General features: G+C 44.3%; 1 long non-coding RNA gene and 1 other non-coding gene across 3 annotated transcripts; one reads left to right on the top strand and one right to left on the bottom strand.

Annotated features, from left to right (window-relative positions):
- Positions 1 to 77: 77 nt before the first annotated feature.
- On the bottom strand, positions 78 to 19,449 carry LOC129044007 (uncharacterized). Of its 2 annotated transcripts, XR_010123356.1 has the most exons (4): positions 19,318 to 19,449; positions 13,245 to 13,463; positions 9,978 to 10,093; positions 78 to 4,554 (listed from the first exon to the last, which is right to left on the bottom strand). It is a non-coding gene; the product is annotated as an uncharacterized LOC129044007 (long non-coding RNA). The 2 variants fall into 2 exon arrangements; XR_008504587.2 differs by lacking the exon at positions 13,245 to 13,463.
- LOC129044845 (U6 spliceosomal RNA) lies at positions 9,970 to 10,076 on the top strand. Its single transcript, XR_008504820.1, has one exon. It is a non-coding gene; the product is annotated as a U6 spliceosomal RNA (small nuclear RNA).
- Positions 19,450 to 19,857: the final 408 nt, after the last annotated feature.

The raw sequence follows: 19,857 nt of genomic DNA, 5'->3' as shown, positions 1-19,857 counted from the left end.
AGTGTTTGGTTTAGACACACCGGGGTAATAAGGCATGTAAGAAGAACGCACAAAAAAGCCAACTTTATGTCAACAAATTAAAATACCTTTTTTTATTTGAAAAAACTATTTAGTTTTACAATAAGTACTATCAATATAGGGCTGAGAACTCTTGAATATTGTACGTTTAAAAATTATAAGATTAAAAACCCAGTTCAGGTTTAATCTTTCCAAATGTACATAAAGCTACATGAAAGCAGTTTCCTTACCTATGATTTTCCCAGTAGAAACAGCTTAATCATTCTTAAATTTGCTCAGTTTAGTATGAAAATATTTATGAAATATATACATTTCAGTTTCATATTTGAAAAAAATCTTTATGGTTTGTTTTTTAAAGTAAATAAAAATACAAAAGTTTTCTGTGGAGGCCTGTCCCAGCACCCCTCACATTTGAGTAACAAAAGAACCTTCCCACAGCAGACAACCCTAAGAACGTAGTTCCACAGTGCCCTCCTGAGGATTAAAGGGTTCATTTATGCTTGGTGTGTGTTACAGATACATTACTTCTAGTTACAGCCCTAAAGAGGTCAGAACCAAAGTTTCTGGCAGATTGTTTTAAAGCTAAATCAGTTACCCTGATTGAAGGTGGGAAAACAAACTGAAATAAAATAATTTAAAAATTATTCAAATTCACAAAACTAAGTGTAAAGTTAAATGGTGTTTTTGGAATTTTGTAGCATTTATATTAGAAGTTTTAATATTAAAACTCAAAACTGCCCTGTTAGAATCTGAAGTTCTTGAGGTGGGTGCCTGAGAGATTGAAATTCATTTGGGGCTATCACAAAATGGAAAAAGCATTTGCGACACTTGTTGACACCTTATAAACTTGTAATAGAGACGTGGGTGACTAATACTTATCATCAAGGGGACAGAGCTCACTGCTCACTGGCATTTTCTTTAGACTGCTTATTAACTATTGATTGTATCTAGTGTCCAGAGGTGCGTTTGTACCATGGGTACATTTAATAAATGAAATAAAAAATGGACGTTTATAAGAGGCTTATGGTAGATCAACACAAGGTATTTTCTTTGGCTTTTGAGAGTCCAGCATGACTGGAAAGCATGGCATGTGTCTCTGCTTAAAAGAAAACAGGTGCATCAATAGGATGGAATTCTATGTGGCCAAGAACATATTCAAAGCATATTTAATGACATGGAAAAATGCTCATAGTATGTTAAGTGGAAAAAGCAGGATATAAGACTATAAACAGTACAAATTCAACTGTGTACATTTAAGTGTATGTGTGCTTTGAAGGAGAGAGAGAGAAACAAAAGGAAATTAAGAGAAAACCCTAGAAGGAACTGCCAAAATATTCATACTGGTTTTCTCAGTTTTAATTTTCTTTTCTTTTTTTTTTGAGATGGATTCTTGCTTGTCACCAAGGCTGGAGTGCAGTGGTGTGATCTCAGCTCACTGCAACCTCCACTTCCCAGTTTCAAGCAATTCTCCTGCCTCAGCCTCCCGAGTAGCTGGGATTACAGGCGCCCACCACCACACCCGACTAATTTTTGTATATTTAGTAGAGACAGGGTCTCACCATGTTGGCCAGGCTGGTTTCAAACTGCTGACCTCAAGTGATCCGTCCACCTAGGCCTTCCAAAGTGCGGGGATTACAGGCATAAGCCACCGCGCCCAGTCTAAATTTTCTTTTTTGAAGTTTTCGAACATTCTAAAACAGCTATAATAAGTTTGGAAAACTTTTTCATAAGAATGAAGATATAAATAAAGAGCAATTAAAATAATTTAAACAAAAAGCCCTCATTAGAACACATTATTCTGTAAATTATGTTTAGATTCCTTTAAGTTTAAATTTCTTAAATTTCTGTTAAATTGTGGTTGGTTGCTTTCATAATCCACCTCTGTTATACAGAATCTTTTGGCACACAGTTGGTGTATGAAAATGACTGTAAAATGCCATCTTTATATTTACTAAGTGCATATTATCTCGAATAGAAGAAACAGGCATAAACTATCAAGAATTTTAAATTTATTCAAAATTTTCTGATGTCATAGGCTAACATTCCTCTACGTTAATTTTTTCTTTATTTTTAATTTTTTATTTAATTTTTTTTCTTCAGCTTTTAAGTTCGGGGTACATGTGCAGGATGTGAGGGTTTGTTACATAGGCAAATGTGTGCCATGGTGGTTTGCTGCACCTAGATATTAAGCCCAGCATCCATTAGCTATTCTAACTGATGCTCTCTCTCCCCAACCCCTATTTTTTTAATTTTTAATTCTATTTTTAAAAATTTTATAGAGACAGGGTCTCACTACGTTGCCCAGGTTTGGTCTCGAACTCCTGAGCTCAAGCAATCCTCCTGCCTCGGCCTCCGAAAGTGCTGGGATTACAGGCATGAGCCATAGCACCCAGCCTACATTAATTTTTCTAGCCTGAAAAAGAAAGCCTCAATATCTAAAATGAATGAGGAAGATTTCCCAAAACTGTGACCAAACAAAATACTATTCAATATACACCAACAGCTAAATTATTTACTCTGGGACCTATCAGCCGTGGGCTCCTAGGTGTACTGTCATTATGGTGTTACAGAGCCATTTATACACTATACAATAAAGAGTATCTAATAATTGTGATGCCTGCTTATCATATTTTCCTTACGACACTTAATTTTACTGTTTTCTATTTTAACTTGTGTGCCTACACACACAAAGGATTAACGATGATGTTTCCTACACACATCAACAGACTTTCAGTCCACCTATTTTCCAGCAAAATGTCTCTTCTGATAAAATTCTTTCTGCCTGAAAACGTATTTGACTCTTGCTATCCTGCTTCAGTTTGTGAAACAAAACAGATGCCTTCACTATCTCAAGTAGGATGGTTATGGGAAATATTTCTTTCTCTTCCAAAAATTGTTCCAGGCCGGGTGTGGTGGCTCACACCTGTAATCCCAACACTTTGTGGGGTTAAGGTGGGAGGATTGCTTGAGGCCAAGAGTTTGAGAGCAGCCTGGGAAACATAGCAAGACCCCATCTCTACCAAAAAAAAAAAAAAAAAAAAAAAAAAATCACTGAAAAAGTGTTACAATTTTTAGAAACATGAAAAGCTCTTCACAGGTGGAGATGAATAATTTTTACATATAATTTATTTCCATATAAGGAAGCCCAGGGGAGGTAGTCTTTATGCTACAGAAGCAAGTCCAGAGAAAATATTAAAACAAGCAGCGGTGGTACCTGTTGTACTTCAACAAATGGGATTATCTAAATTTAGCAGCCTGTATCAGCCACCTGTCCTATTAAATGTTCTGGCTTCTGAAGCTCCATTCAACATAAGATACATACATAGATGGATTTGTAGCCTAGATACTCCCTCAACCCACTCTTGTCCATTTCCCTGTCTCTCATACAGACATGAATGCCACCCAGTCCCACATAAACCCTTTTACTTTATGTATTATTCTTATCATTTTATTCATGATTTTATTACATATTGCATTTTATCTATTTGTTTTACTTCTTTGTATTTTCATAGCACCTTCTACAGGCTATTGTATAGTGACATGTTTTTATAGTGCTAAACCGAAGCTATGTCTGCCTCCTAAAGGTTGTTTACGAAACTATCATTCATTGTTCACACGCAGAGTCATTCAATAATATTTCATATAAAACCTCCAAGACCAGTCTACATAACAAATGCTGTAAAAAATATCACGGAATGTTCTACCTGTGGAGGGGGGGGACCACAAACTACTGTTAAAGTTAGAATACTGCATGAAAATAAAAACTTTTTTTCTACATTAAATGAAACTAAAATGAAAGTTGGAAAGTTTCCCTTTGGAAAACTTTACCTTAAACAAAAAGGTGAATCTTGAGTAAATTTCTCACCATCTCCTGAAAAACTAATAAATTCTTAAATCCGTTTGAAGAGCCTGGTGCTTTACTCTCGTGGTCACAGTCAAAACAGAGGGAAAGCAACTGCTAAAATGTTAGCACAGACAGAAAAATCTTTCAGGCTGGAATCAAGGCTACCACAGCCAGTTAACTTAGCTGGGGAGGAACGGGTTCATGGGGTAGAAATATTAGTCAAATTGCTTCTCTGGAGTCATGTGCATCTGGAGCCCATCTTTTTAATTGTTTTCCACGGTGCCCTTGATATAATATAGTTTTTTAAATTGCTTCGGTCTTCTCGACACCCTAGATGAGTCAGCATGTTGTAATCATTCGCCCAAATGTCTTTCTCCACTTGGTCTTTTTTTTTTTTTTTTTTTGAGACGTTGTCTTGCTCCGTCGCCCAGGCTGCAGTGCTGTGGCGCAATCTTGGCTCACTGCAACCCTCCGCCACCCGGGTTCAAGCCATTCTCCTGCCTCAGCCTCCGGAGTAGCTGGGACTACAGGCAAGCACCAACACGCCAGGCTAATTTTGCATTTTTAGTAGAGACGGGGTTTCGCCATGTTGGCCAGTTCTCGAACTCCTGACCTCAAGTGATCCGCCTGCCTCTGTCCCCCAAAGTGCTGGGATTACAGGTGTGAGCCACCACGCGCGGCCTCCACTTGTTCTTAAAGGAAAGGAGGAAATACACAAATTCAATTTAATAACAGCAAAAAGTAAATTCACAGTTAGAAATCCCTTTGACATCTCACCTGAGGATACCTAACACAACATTTTTTTTTAATTTGTATTATTAGTAGAGATGGGGTTTCACTATGTTGGCCAGGCTGTTCTCAAACTCCTGACCTCAAGTAACCCACCAGCCTCAGCCTCCCAAAGGGTTGAGATTACAGGCGTGAGCCACCGTGCCCGGCCTGCTTTTGTTTTTTGTAAAGACAGGGTCTCCCTATGTTGCCAAGGCTGGTTATGTTTCTTTTCATGTCCATTTTACATGTTATAATAATATAATCTAAATAGAGCAGGAAACAAGAAAGTTAGCTTTTTAGAGAGAGAGAGAGGACCAGAAGGTCAAGTTGGGCTATAATTCCTGTCTCACCGATAATATTTGTATCTGTACTAACTGGCACTGGATCAATATATTACTAAATAGTGGCCAAATCCCCATGATACAAAACCAATGCACTCAGGTGCTATACCTATATATCCATTTAAAAGCTTAAATGAGCAAATAACTTTATGGAGAAATTGGAGAAACCCTGGATACACTTGCTGAAAGACCAGGAGATAGTAATTGTTACAAACTATGAAAGAATAATCTCTTAGACACGACAAATAGAAGAGATTTTCTCTGTAAGGATGAGCATGCTTCTTGCCTGCTCCAGGTCACTTTTTGTCAGTGTATAACAATCCCTTCTGCACAGCTCTATGAGGCTTACAAAGTACTTACACCCTACATTACCTCAATCTTACAAAGTAGGGATGGGATTTTCCTCTCCCTTCTCCAGTATGCAGATGAAGAAACTCAGGTTCCCTTTACAGGTTAGCATTTTGCTGTCACTTCTCATTCTTGCTGACATACTCAAAGCTCTTCTCTTCTAATACCTTTGTTTCAGTCTGCTGGGCAGGTAGGGCTACAGGTATAAAGGATCCACCCCAATTCAAAAGGATTTGCTAACGTCCAGGTTCTTCCAGTAAACCTGTTTAAGAGTCAAAAGCCTCAGACTTTCTGTCTCCCAATCAATGTACTATTTTCTTTGTCAAAGTAGACAGATAGGGAAAGCAGTTTCCTGCAGATGTTTCTTCAGCTGGGGCCACTATGCCATGTACACAATTCATACTTTTCATTCTGAAGTTCTTGTTTCTGGCCTCACCTCTAGCCCAGCACATAGCTCTCCTGGTCAAATAGATCTAGTCAAGCCCATCCCCTATTCTGTAACTTCCCATGGTCCCCAGTGCTTAGTGGATATAGATTTAACATGGTCACGTCCCTATTTGTGGCTTCCAGCTGCTTGTTCAAGATCCTATCTAGGGCCAGGTGTGGCGGCTTACGCCTGTAATCCCAGCACTTTGGGAGGCCAAGGCGGGCAGATCTTGAGGTCAGGAGTTCGAAACCAGCCTGGCCAAAATGGTGAAACCCCAGCTTTACTAAAACTACAAAAACTAGCCAGGCGTGGTGGAAGGAGCCTGTAATTCCAGCTACTCAGGAGGCTGAGGCAGGAGAATCAATTGAACCCAGGAGGTGGAGGTTGCAGTGAGCTGAGATTGTGCCATTGCACTCCAGTCTGGGTGATGAGAGCAAGACTTCGTCTCAAAAAAAAAAAAAAAAAATTAGCTGGGCATGGTGGCAGGAGCCTGTTATCCCAGCTACTTGGGAGGCTGAGGCAGGAGTATTGCTTGAACCCGAGATGGAGGTGGCAGTGGGCTGAGATCATGCCACTGCACTCCAGTCTGGGCGACAAGAGCAAAACTCCGTCTCAACAACAACAATAACAAAAGACCCTATCTAGTTCCTCCTTATGTAAACCTGCCATGCTCAACAACTTCTGGTCCTCCAGTGCACATGGCTGTTTCAGCATTTGAAACTTGCCTGCAGATACTGGTCTCCACTGCTTCTGGAAAGACCCCTACTACCTTAACAAAAGCCTATATGTCTCTTAAAGCCCAGCTCTTAAGAATACTCCTCCATTCTATTTAGATCTTGCATTAAACACTTATTCATATGTATTACAAGGTTATGTGGGGTTTTTCTGTGTGTTTTGTTTGTTTGTTTGAGACAAGGTCTTGCTCTGTTGCCTAGGCTGAAGGGCAGCGGTACAAACATGGCTGACAGCGACCTCAAACTGCCGAGCTCAAATGATCCTCCCATCTCAGCCTCCTGAGGAGCTGGAACCACAGGCACGTGCCACTACTCCTGGTTAATTTCATTATTATTTTTCTGTATAGATGGGGTCTCACTATATTGCCCAGGCTGGTCTCTAACTCCTGGCCTCAAACGATCCTCCTGCCTTGGCCTCCCAAAGCACTGGGATTACAGGTGTGAGCCACTGCACCCGGTCTATTATAAGGTCTTATGGGTCTGGCTTCCCCTAAAGACGTGAGCTTCTGGAGGGCACTAGGAGGTTTCTTGATTTGTCCTTGAATACCCTCAATTACTAAACTTAATTGAATAAAAGTAATAATTTACTGAATATTTAGCCAAAATCCTGGGTCATCCAAAGAAAGGATAAAATATCTCCTTCCCCCAAATTTTGTCATCCTGGAGGACAGGCCCAGTGGTCTCTAAATTGCTTCCTGTAGGTCACCTGACATCCATCTGCCTTCCCCAACACACAACAAACCCTTCAAATGAACAAAACTCTTTCCAGAGTCAATCCCAACACTTTGGGAGGCCGAAGTGGGTGGATCACTTGAGGTCAGGAGTTCTAGACCAGCGTGGCCAACATGGTGAAACCCCATCTCTATTGAAAATACAAAAATTAACCGGGCATGGTAGCATGCACCTGTAATCCCAGCTACTTAGGAGGCTGAGACAAGAGAATTGCTTGAACCTGGGAGGCAGAGGTTGCAGTGAGCTGAGATCACGCCACTGCACTCCAGCCTGGGCGACAGAGCGAGACTCTGTCTGAAATCCTGGCATCTCCTTTTTGTGAACTCTTCCTTGCCAAGTGATTCTCTGCATTGACTCTGGAAAGAGTTTTGTTCGTTTGAGGGGTTTGTTGTGTGTTGGTGAAGGCAGATGGATGTCAGGTGACCTACAGGAAGCAATTAAGAGACCACTGGGCATGTCCTCCAGGATGCCAAAATTTGGAGAAGGAGATTTTTTGTTGTTGTTGAGACAGAGTCTTGCTTAGTTGCCCAGGCTGGAGTGCAGTGGCACCATCTCAGCTCACTGCAAGCTCCACCTCCCTGGTTCACACCGTTCTCCCGCCTCAGCCTCCTGAGCAGCTGGGACTACAAGCACCCGCCACCATACCTGGCTAATTTTTTTTGTATTTTTAGTAGAGACGGGGTTTCACCGTGTTAGCCAGGATGGTCTCGATTTCCTGACCTCGTGATCCAGCCGCCTCAGCCTCCCAAAGTGCTGGGATTATAGGCATGAGCCACCGCACCCAGCGGGGAAAGGAGATATTTTATCCTTTTTTTGGATGACCCATTGTGCCTCCTTTCAAGAAAAAAGGTATGTGTACCATGGACATATGACAAATAATGAAGGCTAAAAAAAGAAGAAAAAAATTGCACTTTAAAAGCTTAGGCCAGGCACGGTGGCTCATGCCTGTAATCCCAGCACTTTGGAAGGCCAAGGCAGGCGAATCACTTGAGGTCAGGAGCTCGAGACCAGGCTGACCAACATGGTGAAACCCCATCTCTACTAAAAATACAAAAATTAGCTGGGCATGGTGGTGGGCACCTGTAATCCCAGCTACTCAGGAGGCTGAGTCAGGAGAATCGCTTGAAACCGGGAGGCGGAGGTTGCAGTGAGCCAAGATCGTGCCACTGCACTCCAGCCTGGGCAACAGAGTGAGACTCCATCTCAAAAAATAATAATAAAATAAAATAAAAGCTAAAAGAGGGTACTTTCCTGACCTCGTGATCCACCTGCCTTGGCCTCCCAAAGTGCTGCGATTATAGGCGTGAGCTACCACACCAGCTAAAAGAGGGTACTTTCTTTTTTTTTTTGAAACGGAATCTCGCTCTGTCCCCCACGCTGGAGTGCAGTGGCACGATCTTGGCTCACTGCAAGCTCCACCTCCCGGGTTCAAGCCATTCTCCTGCCTCAGCCTCCCGAGTAGCTGGGACTACAGGCGCCTGCCACCATGCCCGGCTAATGTTTTTTGTATTTTTTAGTAGAGACAGGGTTTCACCGTGTTAGCCAGGATGGTCTCGATCTCCTGACCTCTTGATCCGCCCGCCTCAGCCTCCCAAAGTGCTGGGATTACAGGCTTGAGCCACCACGCCCGGCCAAAAGAGGGTACTTTCTACTCTAGGATATTGAGTGGGCCAGTCTTCCCAAACAGGAAGGTTTAGCTTTGGGTGCTGTGAAACCCTCCCATTTGGTTTGCTCCACTTCAAGCTTGAGACTCTTCTAGTTTGCCTGGATGACAGTAGTTTTCTGACCTCTGAATACATCTAAATAAACTCACTCTGACAGTGCACGGAATTGACCATTGCCCTGCCTTTGAGGCACTGTTACCGCCTCACCTAGGAATGGGTAACGTTGCAAGGACTGAAGCGTAGGTAGCTCACAACTATAATGCCAACACTTTGGGAGGCGGAGGTGGGAGGATCATTTGAAACCAGGAGTTCAAAACCATCCTGGTCAATATAGGGAGACTCTGTCTCTACAAAAAATAAAAAATAAAAAATAACAAAATTAGCCAGGAGTGGTGGCATGTTCCTGTGGTCCCGGCTCCTCAAGAGGCTGAGGTGGGAAGATCCCTTGAGCCCAGCAGGCTGAGGCTGCAGTGAGCTATGATTGTTCTACTGCACTCCAGCCTGGGTGACAGAGCAAGACCCTCTCTCAAAAATAAAATAAAATTACGTAAGATGTTTGAAAAGGAAAGCATCTTCAAGACCATTTAACTCAAGGAAAAGACCCAGATAAAGGACTTGTGACCTTGCCCAGGGTCACATCGAGTTGACATCTGAGCAACCAGCACCTAGATCTGATTTACTTAACAGGCCAACTACCCATGGCTTCATCCTAACAGCCCAAGGGAAGCTTAGAGGAATCAAGATGATCAAAAAAATCTTGCTGGCTGGGCGTGGTGGCTCATGCCTGTAATCCCAATACTTTGGGAGGCCGAGGTGGGTGGATCACTTCAGATCAGGAGTTCCAGACCAGCGTGGCCAACATGGCGACACCCCATCTCTATTGAAAATATAAAAATTAGCCGGGCATGGTGTCGTGCACCAGTAATCCCAGCTGGTGCTTAGGAGGCTGAGGTAAGATAATTGCTTGAACCTGGGAGGCAGAGGTTGCAGTGAGCTGAGATCACACCACTGCACTCCAGCCTGGGTGACAGAGACTATGTCTCAAAAACAAAACAAAACCGAACAAACAAACAAACAAACAAAAAACACCATGCTCACCTTGGCAGCACATATCCTAAAATTGGAACGATACAGAGAAGATTAGCATGGCCCCTTCGCAAGGATGACACGCAAATTCATGAAGCGTTCCATATTTTTCTGTTCTTGCACGGGCTCTTAAGCAACATGGAAATAAGGTTGATGGAAAATAAACATCAGTTTCTAAACAAACAAACAAAGAAACAACAACAAAACAAAAAAACAAACACCATGCAGAAAAGATGGTTTTCAGAGGAAAGTTCTGTTTTTTTGTTGTTGTTGTTTTTTTTCCTTTTTTTTTGAGATGGCAGATGAGGTCTCACTCTGTCACCCAGGCTGAGAGGTGCAATCACAGCACACTGCAGCCTCGACCTCCTGGGCTCAAGAGATTCTCCCTCTCAGCCCCCCAAGTAGCTGAGACCACAGACATGCACCACCATACCTGGCTAATTTTTTTAAAAAATTATTTTGTAGAGACAAGGGTTGCCCAGGCTGGTCTCTAACTCCTGGGCTTAAGGGCCTCGACCTCTCAAAGTTCTAGGATTACAGGCATGAGCCACAGTGCCTGGCCCTGGAAAGTTCTAAATTCAATGTAATGTTGTGCTCTAACATCCAAAAAAGTATATTACCGTGCTTTATCATCCTTCTGTATAGCGCTCTGTTACCGGCCAGCTAGGACAGGACTACTCACTGGTCACTGTGTTCCCTCTAGAGAGAACATAGGAACCATTCCCTCAAAGTGTTATAGTATCATTCTGGCTTTGTTCCACTTTATCTTTCCATGCAATTGATTCAAACACATGTAATCAATTCAAGGATCTACTTTACTAGCCACTGTGCAAAGGGCAGGAGAAGCAAAGATGAGTAAGAATCTGTAAATATGGCCAGGCACAGTGGCTCACACCTGTAATCCCAGCGCTTTGGGAGGCCGAGGTGGGTGGATCACCTGAGGTCAGAGGTTCGAGACCAGCCTGGTCAACATGATGAGACCCCATCTGTACTTAAAATACAAAAATGAGCTGAGTGTGGTGGTGGGCACCTGTAATCCCAGCTACTTGGGAGGCTGAGGCAGGAGAATCACTTGAACCCAGAAAGTAGAGGTTGCAGCGAGCTGAGATGGTGCCACTGCACTCCAGCCTGGGTGATAGAGTGAGACTCAGTCTCAAAAAAAAAAAAAAAAAAAAAAAAATACAGGTTTACAGATACTGTTTCCTCCTGCAACTGCTCTGCAAAGGGCATAAAGTGTAAGTTAAATGAAAGTCAGCATTCTAGCCCCAGTAAAAAAATTGTTACCTTTCTTGAAAAAGTGATACATGATTCTTTGCAAGACTCAACCATGTAAACTACAACAACATATACCACTCTCCCCCCTGCAATTTTCTTGATTGCTTCTTATTATTATTACTATTATTATTATTATTATTTTGAGACGTTGTCTTGCTCTGTTGCCCAGGCTGGATTGTAGTGGCGCGATCGCAGCTCACTGCTACCTCTGCCTCCTGGGTTCAAGCAATTCTCTGCCTTCGCCTCCCGAGTAGAGGTGCCCACCACGCCCAGCTAATTTTTTTGTATTTTTAGTAGAGACGGGGTTTCACCATCTTGGCCAGGCTGATCTTGAACTCCTGACCTTGTGATCCACCCACCTCGGCCTCCCATAATGCTGGGATTACAGGTGTGAGCCACCATGCCCGGCCGATTGCTTATTATTTTTTAGATACATCTAACTTGTTTATCGGGTGCATGTTAAGGCATATTAAGATGTGTTTTTCAGATTCAGCATGAAGGTTTTGGCCTTATTCAAAAATATCACAAAATTCTGTTGGAATTAATAATTTGGTCAGAATGGGTCTTAATTTTCAAACCAAGACACCTTGGGTTGCTATGGATTGGAAACTGCATATCTAGACCACGAGAACATGTGATTTTGTTTTACGCACAATTAACTTTACAGCGAGAGAGCACAACTAACATCACATATAGCTCTCTCTGTGCCAAAGCCCATAGAAACAGAAGAGGCTTTGCCTAGGGGATTCTTTGCATTAACAACTTTGTTAGACAAAGCCACTCTGGCATGGGAATTGGATTTGCAATTTGGGTCTTTGTAAAAGGATTAGATGATCTCTATTGTTTAATGTTTGGATCTCAATTTGCATTTGGAAACACATGACCCCATTGGAGGTTTAGTTCTCTTTTATTTTTGTTTTCTTGTCCCGATACACAAATGATACTATTTGTTAAAAAGTTGATAAAACCGCTTGGTCGAATGGTTGTACTGATTAGGAAGTGTGATACATTGGTCTTCTCTGTGAATGGTGGAGTCTACCTGGGCTCCAGCAAAACCAAGCCAGTAATCTATTTGCCAACTGACAAATAACTCATAGGTAGAGGTCTGCACGTTTCGTTGATTTCCTTAATTAGAATGCATGGCTCTTTGTTAGAGAAAGAAAGCACACAGAGATATGGCCAGACAATGGATCTGCAGAAGGAATGAAAGAGAAAAGCCTCTGACTGCCTGGGGACATATTTGAACACTCCTGTTCAATGTCTTTCTTTATAAATAAAGGTTTGAGAAAGATTATTTTAGGTTTCGGATAACAATACTCTCAGCTGTACACGATGTTTAACTACCTGTCCTTTGGTAAACTTTTTTTTTTGATATGGAGTAGGAGTCTTGCTCTGTTGCCCAGGCTGGAGTGCAGTGGCGTGATTTTGGCTCACTGCAACCTCCGCCTCCCAGGTTCAAGCAATTCTCCTGCCTCGGCCTCCCGAGTAGCTGGGATTAAAGGTGCCCACCACCACGCCTGGCTAATTTTTGTATTTTTAGTAGAGACGGGATTTTGCTATGTTGATCAGCCTGGTCTCGAACTCCTGACCTCAGATAATCCTCCAGCCTCGGCCTCCCGAAGTGCTGGGATTACAAGGGTGAGCCACCACACCCGGCCCTGGTAAACATTTTTTTTTTTTTTTTTTGAGACAGAGTTTCGCTTTTGTTGCCCAGGCTGGAGTGCAATGGTTCGATCTCGGCTTACCACAACCTCTGCCTCCCGGGTTCAAGCGATTCTCCTGCCTCAGCCTCCCTAGTAGCTGGGAATACAGGCATCTGCCACCACACCCAGCTAATTTTGTATTTCTAGTAGAGACAGGGTTTCTCCATGTTGGTGAGGCTCGTCTCGAACTCCTGACCTCAGGTGATCCACCCGCCTCAGCCTCCCAAAGTGGTGGGATTACAGGTGTGAGCCACCAAGCCCAGTGTGGTAAACATTTTTAATTAACATTTGCTTTGAGTACCTTCTCAAATTGGCCACGTGAAGCCTGGAATAGAAACTGCGTGAGGAGGGACAATTTCTCAGATTGTGGGTTTAGATCACGTGGTTTATTTGTTTGTTTCCTTTTAAACGCTTCAGATTCTTGCTCCTTTATCTTTGCCATTGGCCACAGGAAAACATTTTTTGCATGTCAGGATGAATGTACTGGGAAACATAAAATTGCAGTTGCTGGTTGATTGAGCTGGAGGTAGAATAGAAAAAGGCATTCACATTCATTGAACACCTATGGTATGCCAAGAACTCTGCTAGATGTTTAGGAATTTGTTATTATATAACACTGAGGCCCAGAGGAGTCAAGTGACATGTCCGAGGTCACAGAGCTGTGATTGGAACCCAGATGTGCCGGATTGCAAGCCCAGGCTCCTACTGCCATATCACACCATTTGTCAGATAAAGTAAAGCTAACTTCTGCTTTATCTGCTCCTTACCTCCTTGGAATGTGTGTTTGATTTTTTCTTCTGAACAAGGGTTATATTTGGTGCACGTGAAGCTATATGGGCAAGATTGGCCTAACTCATCCCTTTTCTAATACAGGCAAGTAATCTTTTTTTTGAGACGGAGTCTCGCACTGTCGCCCAGGCTGGAGTTCACGCCATTCTCCTGCCTCAGCCTCCCGAGCAGCCGGGACTACAGGCCCCGCCACCACGCCCGGCTAATTTTGTTTTGTTTTTTTTTTTTTCTTTTTTGAGACGGAGTCTCGCTCTTTTGCCCAGGTCTGACTGCAGTGGTGCTATCTAGGCTCAATGCAAGCTCCACCTCCCAGGTTCACGCCATTCTCCTGCCTCAGTCTCCCGAGTAGCTAGGACTACAGGCGCCCGCCACAGCACCTGGCTAATTTTTTGTATTTTTAGTAGAGACAGGGTTTCACCATGTTAGCCAGGATGGTCTCAATCTCCTGACTTCGTGATCCTCCCGCCTCGGCCTCCCAAAGTGCTGGGATTACAGGCGTGAGCCACCGTGCCCGGCTATTTTTTAAATATTTTTAGTAGAGAAGGGGTTTCACCGTGTTAGCCAGGATGGTCTAAATCTCCTGACCTCGTAATCTGCCTGCCTCGGCCTCCCAAAGTGCTGGGATTACAGGCGTGAGCCACCGCGCCCGGCAAGGCAAGGAATCTTATCTGTGGCTCGATTAAAAATACACCACATTCTTCTAGGATCCAGTTTAGATAGTGACTTAAGAAAAGGCAACAGTTTTCTGCATGGTAGCACCCTCATGACCGCTATAAAATCACCAAGAGTAAATAGGTCATTGCCTTTCTTCTCGGGTATTTTGCTCACGGATTTCAAAGCATTTTACGCATGTATTCAATCTATTGAAACAAAAACTAGCAGCCCTTTTTATAGTTGGGCCAGTTGGAAGTACTCCGAAGAAAGAATCTTTTCTGAAGGTCACACACTCTGAGGCCTCCTTAAATGGAGAACGCGGGAGAGGAAGTTCACTCCAGGAGTGGCACATTCGAGTGTTGTGCTTAGAGCCCACATTCTCAGCCATGGCCCATGGGAAACACTCCTGCTTCTCTGCTCATCTTCCAAAATGCTTTGCCAACATTCTCCTAGTGCTACCAATATTTAAAGATAATTTCTTTCCCCTAAACAGGATCTCAGCCTAAAATAGATCTGGGTCTGTGTCACTGGGCATGAACAAATGACTCAGAGAGCCATTTCAGATATCAGAAGCAAGGAAGGCTCTTTGGAGCACCAGCATAGTCTGGGAACAAATGAGTGACAGAGCTGAAAGGTGTTCCGAAGAACATTTTATTTCTTTTTTCTCTTTTTGAGACGGAGTCTCACCGTGTCGCTCAGGCTAGAGTACAGTGACACAATCTTGGCTCACTGCAACCTCTGCCCCCTAGGTTCAAGAGATTCTCCTGCCTTAGCCTCCCAAGTATCTGGGATTATGGCGCCCGCCACCATGCCTGGCTAATTTTTGTATTTTTAGTAGAGATGGAGTTTCACCATGTTGGCCAGGCTGGTCTCGAACTCCTGACCGCAAGTGATATACCTGCCTCGGCCTCTCAAAGTCCTGGGATTACAGGCATGAGCCACTGTGCCCAACCCCAAAGAACATTTTATTTCAAGGCTGCTTTGCACAAATGAGGAAGATGAGACCTCACATCCCCAATAGCTAGGCCACTGCAGAACTTCATTCCAACCTGACATTTCCTGACCCTCGTCCTCTGCCTGCCTGCACATGAGGTCATAGAAGCAAGACCTAGGGGGTCTCCTAACCAAGACGCAGGTGGTAGGTAAGCAGGCAGGTTTTTATGAGTGGGTATGTTTAGCATCAGGGATAGCAGAAGAAAAATGAGTCCCTCCTAGAAAATGTGTTGATTTGGACTATTTTCTACATGTGTTGGGTTTTGTTTATTTTGTTTAGTTGTTGTTTCACTTTTCTCCTTTAGCTCATTCACGTCATCTGCTAGGTTTATATCCCATTCTCTCTGCCCAACAGTAGGACATTGGTTATATAAGTTCTGACATCCCTAGAATGGACTCCTATGTGCCATTAAAATTATCTAGTAAACAATAATAAAGGCCGGGAGCAGTGGCTCATGCCTGTAATCCCAGCACTTTGGGAGGCCAAGTGGGGCAGATCACCTGAGGTCAGGAGTTCAAGACCAGCCTGGGCAACATGGTGAAACCCCGTCTCTACTAAAAATACAAAAATTAGCTGGGGGCAGTGGCAGGTTACCTGTAATCCCAGCTACTCGGGAGGCTGAGGCACAAGAATCGCTTGAACCCGGGAGGTGGAGGTTGCAGTGAGCCAAGATCGCGCCATTGCACTCTAGCCTGGGCGATAAGAGCGAGACTCTGTCTCCAAAAACAAACAAACAATAATAAATAAGGGCCAACATTTAGGAAGGTTTACTCCATGCCGTCTCTGTACTCAGCATTTCACAGGCATTTTTTTTCATTCAGTCCCAACAATAATCCTATAAGGTAGTCATGACTGTTCTCATTTTAGGGATGAGGCATCTGAGGCAAAAAGAACTTAGGTAACCTACCTTGAGTCACAAAACAAGCAGGTGATGGAGCTGGAATTTAAACCTGATTCTACTCAGACCCATATTCTTGAGCCACCTGCTCATTATATGCAGAAGAATGTTCAGAAGTTAACAGGGAGGGGGTGGGGTGAAGGAGAGGAGCTTAGAAAGTACTAGCCAACTCGGTAAAATACATTTATGTTTATGTGTTGGGGGGTATATATGCACTCAGAAAATTCTAGAAGGGCCACTTAAATATCAATTCCTTGAAGCAGCCTTTTCTGACTGTACTAAAAGAGCCCTCCCACCTTGCTCATGTTATTATCTCTTTAACCTGCTTGATGTTGTCTCATGACACTTACCATTACCTGAACTGTAACATATACTGGATCTATTTATTCTCTAGCTTCCCTCTAGAATGAGGAGGAGGACAATGCCTAGGAAACTACCTGGCACGTAGTAGGTGTTCCATAAACATTGTTGATTTGAAAGACTGAACCAAACCCTTGATGTTGGTTGCTGTTGTCCTTCTCCACCCCGCAACCACTGCCAAATGGGAACAACTTAGATTATTATCATTATTATTATTTTTATAAGGCAGCTTCCTGAGCCAGAGTAGGCTCAGAGAGCCTCCCAATTTAGATTCCTGATACTTAAATGGATTGAAAGTTTTTCTTCATGTTTCGTTAAAAATATTCCAAGTGGAAAAAAAAAAAAAAAAGACTGGGTGCAGTGGCTCATGCCTGTAATCCCAGCACTTTGGGAGGCTGAGGCAGGCAGATTACCTGAGGTCAGGAGTATGAGACCAGCCTGGCCAACATGGTGAAACCCCATCTCTACTAAAAATACAAAAATTAGCTGGGCTTGGTGGCAGGCACCTGTAATCCCAGCTACTCAGGAGGCTGAGTCAGGAGAATCTCTTCAACCCAGCATCGGAGTGGCGGTGTCAGGGCGGGGGTGTGGGGGGGCATTGAAATGAGCTGCGATCACACCACTGTACTCCAACCTGGGTGACAGAGAGACTCTGTCTTTAAAAAAAAAAAAAAAAAAGCCAAGCATGATGGCTCACTGCTGTGATCCCAGGGAGGCCAAGGCAGGAGGATCACTTAAGGCTAGGTGTTCAAGGCCATCCTGGGCAACTTTGTGAGACCCTGTCTCTACAACAACAACAAAAATCAAGAACCTAAAATGGTCCACTTTAAAATGCAAAAAGGTAATCTCCCCCTTCCTGGACAGAGCCTTCTCTAGAGCAGAAAGTTCTTTTGATTGCAAAAGAGAAGACCATTGGAAATCTGCTTAGATAAACTTGCTTTGAGTCAAAAGTGAATCATTAATATTTCAACTGCTAATCCACTTAGTGTCCTGTTCACCTAGATGGCTGTTTTGAGCACTCACGTCATGGTTTTTTAGAAAGATAAAAGTTTCCAGTCACCAGATTCAACTGAGCAAGGGTAAAAGACAATTGATGGTAGATGAAGAGATTGAAGTTTCTGAGATGAGTGAACAAACACTTATCTGGTCAATGTGAAAATGAATGAAACATTTGAAATGAACTGATAGGAGTTGGTTGGGTTTTATCCCTATAATAAACTCTTTCCTTTGCCCTCCAAAAAGGATTAGGTCTTCTGTGAATGGGAGATATAACCAACTCATCTCCATCCTCAGGCCATATGGCCTTGACCTTTCTTAGTGACGGCCTAGTCACTTTAAACCATGGGTGGCTGTTGGAGATTTTTCTTGTTTGCAGCCAAGTCCTTCTGAAGGGTGACTTTGGCCCCATCAGCAGCTTCAGGAGCCATCTAAAAGCCAGGAGCAATGCATCCGTGCATTCCCCGAAGCCAAGGGGCTGCTTTGGCTGGCTTCCTTCCCTCTTCCCCAAACAGAACCAAGCTCCTATAGAAAATTCATAAATTCTTGGCAGGAAAGAAATCCTCCCATTGGAAGGAACAGATGTTGTACGAGTAACTTTTGCCATTATACTGTTCCTAATATCATAGTTTTAAAGTGTGGGGGGATGTTAACTTTTTTACAAATGTCAACATGTTCTGGGCAGTTTTTCCATCTCCCATCTGTGGCGTGCACATCACCAATCCTTCTGCTGCCCCTTTTTAAAATTTTCCAGGGAGTAGTTGGAAATTGGAAATATATTAAAAAGTGAAGGCGGAAAATTCAATTCAACAATATGCTAATGTATACCCTAATGCAGAAAGTAATATGCTGTTTCCCTCCCAGTTGTAAATGTCAGAAATATTCTTTCTCTTGCCGCCTTAGAACTTGGAATGGTGTACAGACTTCTAACAAAGTAATTATGATCAATTAACAATCAGAGACTATTGCTGTTACCAGAATTCCCAGAGTGAGTAATCTACTCATAAACCCCCCTTCTAAAGAAAGCCTCCATCCTGCTTCAAGTTCAAGGGGCTTCTAGGCCATTTGCACTTCGTTTACACCTCATTAAACTGCCCACATTATATGCCTGGGTCCCAGGTGACTGTGGGAAAAGATCAGGGTCAGTGGATGCCGTGTATCTAGCTTCCGAGTAATCTTAAAAAGGGTGACTGCACCTCTACTGGTGCTAGCTGGGGTCCCCTCCCCGGGGACAGCGATGCCCGCTTGCGGCGGCTTCTGCGAGGCCCAGAGCGCCAGCTGGCTGTGGCCGAGCCCAGAACACGCCTGATCGCTTTTGGGTTCAAAGTCAGAATCGGGTGAGCGGTCTGGGTGGGATGGGGTGGAGTGGGGTGTGGAATCGCAGCGCAGAAGCAGAGGAAGGTGACAGCGGGGGCGGGGCGAGGAAGCAGCGGAGCCAGATTTAAGTGCGCCCCCGGATCGCCCCGCAGTCTCCGTTCTCAGGCCAGGTTTCCCCCCTTCCGCCAGATCGTAGCCAAACGAGTCCCCAGATCCGTGTGGGGCCTAGTGTCGGAACCCGCACCCCAGAATAGCCCGTTCTTGAAGCTCCGTGCTCAAGTGGAGGTGCAAATGGGAGCGCTCGCGGGGTGGGGAGCGGCTCGGGGGGCACCCACATCCAGAGCCAATCCCATCCCGCGCCCTTACCCGGTCCCCGTGGGCCCCGGTGCGGCTTCCCCCGCATCCTCTCTGGGAGGCCAGTCCGCTCTCCCAGGCGCGGCCAGGGGCGCGAGCGACACAGGAGAGCGTGGCCACCCCTCTGCGCCCGGAACTAGAGGCGGGCGCAGCGCCCGCGCGGTCTGCAGTGCCCCCCACCGGACGGCCCGGCACGGGACGGCTCCGGACCTGGCTATCCGCTCCGCGCCGCCTTTGCAGGCGGGAGCCGGCGCCCCTCCTCTTCCTCCCTATTGAAGCTACAAAAGTTGTGAAATTTAAAATCAAGTCAAGAAGAATACGCTGGCGCTGTCACTGCCTGGCTTCCAGCTCCTGGGGACTGTGGACTTCTCGGCTTCCCTTTGGCTAACGTGAAAATAGACCGGACAAGGTCATGTAACCATTAAGTGGGAGTGTGCAATAACGTGTCTGCTACATGACAAACACTCGCTAAAAGACGGACATTGTTATGATTACTCGCTGGCTAGGCTTTGGCTTCTCTGGAGTGTGCTCCTCTGTGGCAGATAGGGATGG

This window comes from Pongo pygmaeus, chromosome 13 (genome assembly GCF_028885625.2).
Source record: "Pongo pygmaeus isolate AG05252 chromosome 13, NHGRI_mPonPyg2-v2.0_pri, whole genome shotgun sequence".
Lineage (NCBI taxonomy): Eukaryota > Metazoa > Chordata > Mammalia > Primates > Hominidae > Pongo > Pongo pygmaeus.
The sequence above is the reverse complement of the archived record's forward strand: the minus strand, read 5'-3'. Positions and strand labels throughout refer to the sequence as shown.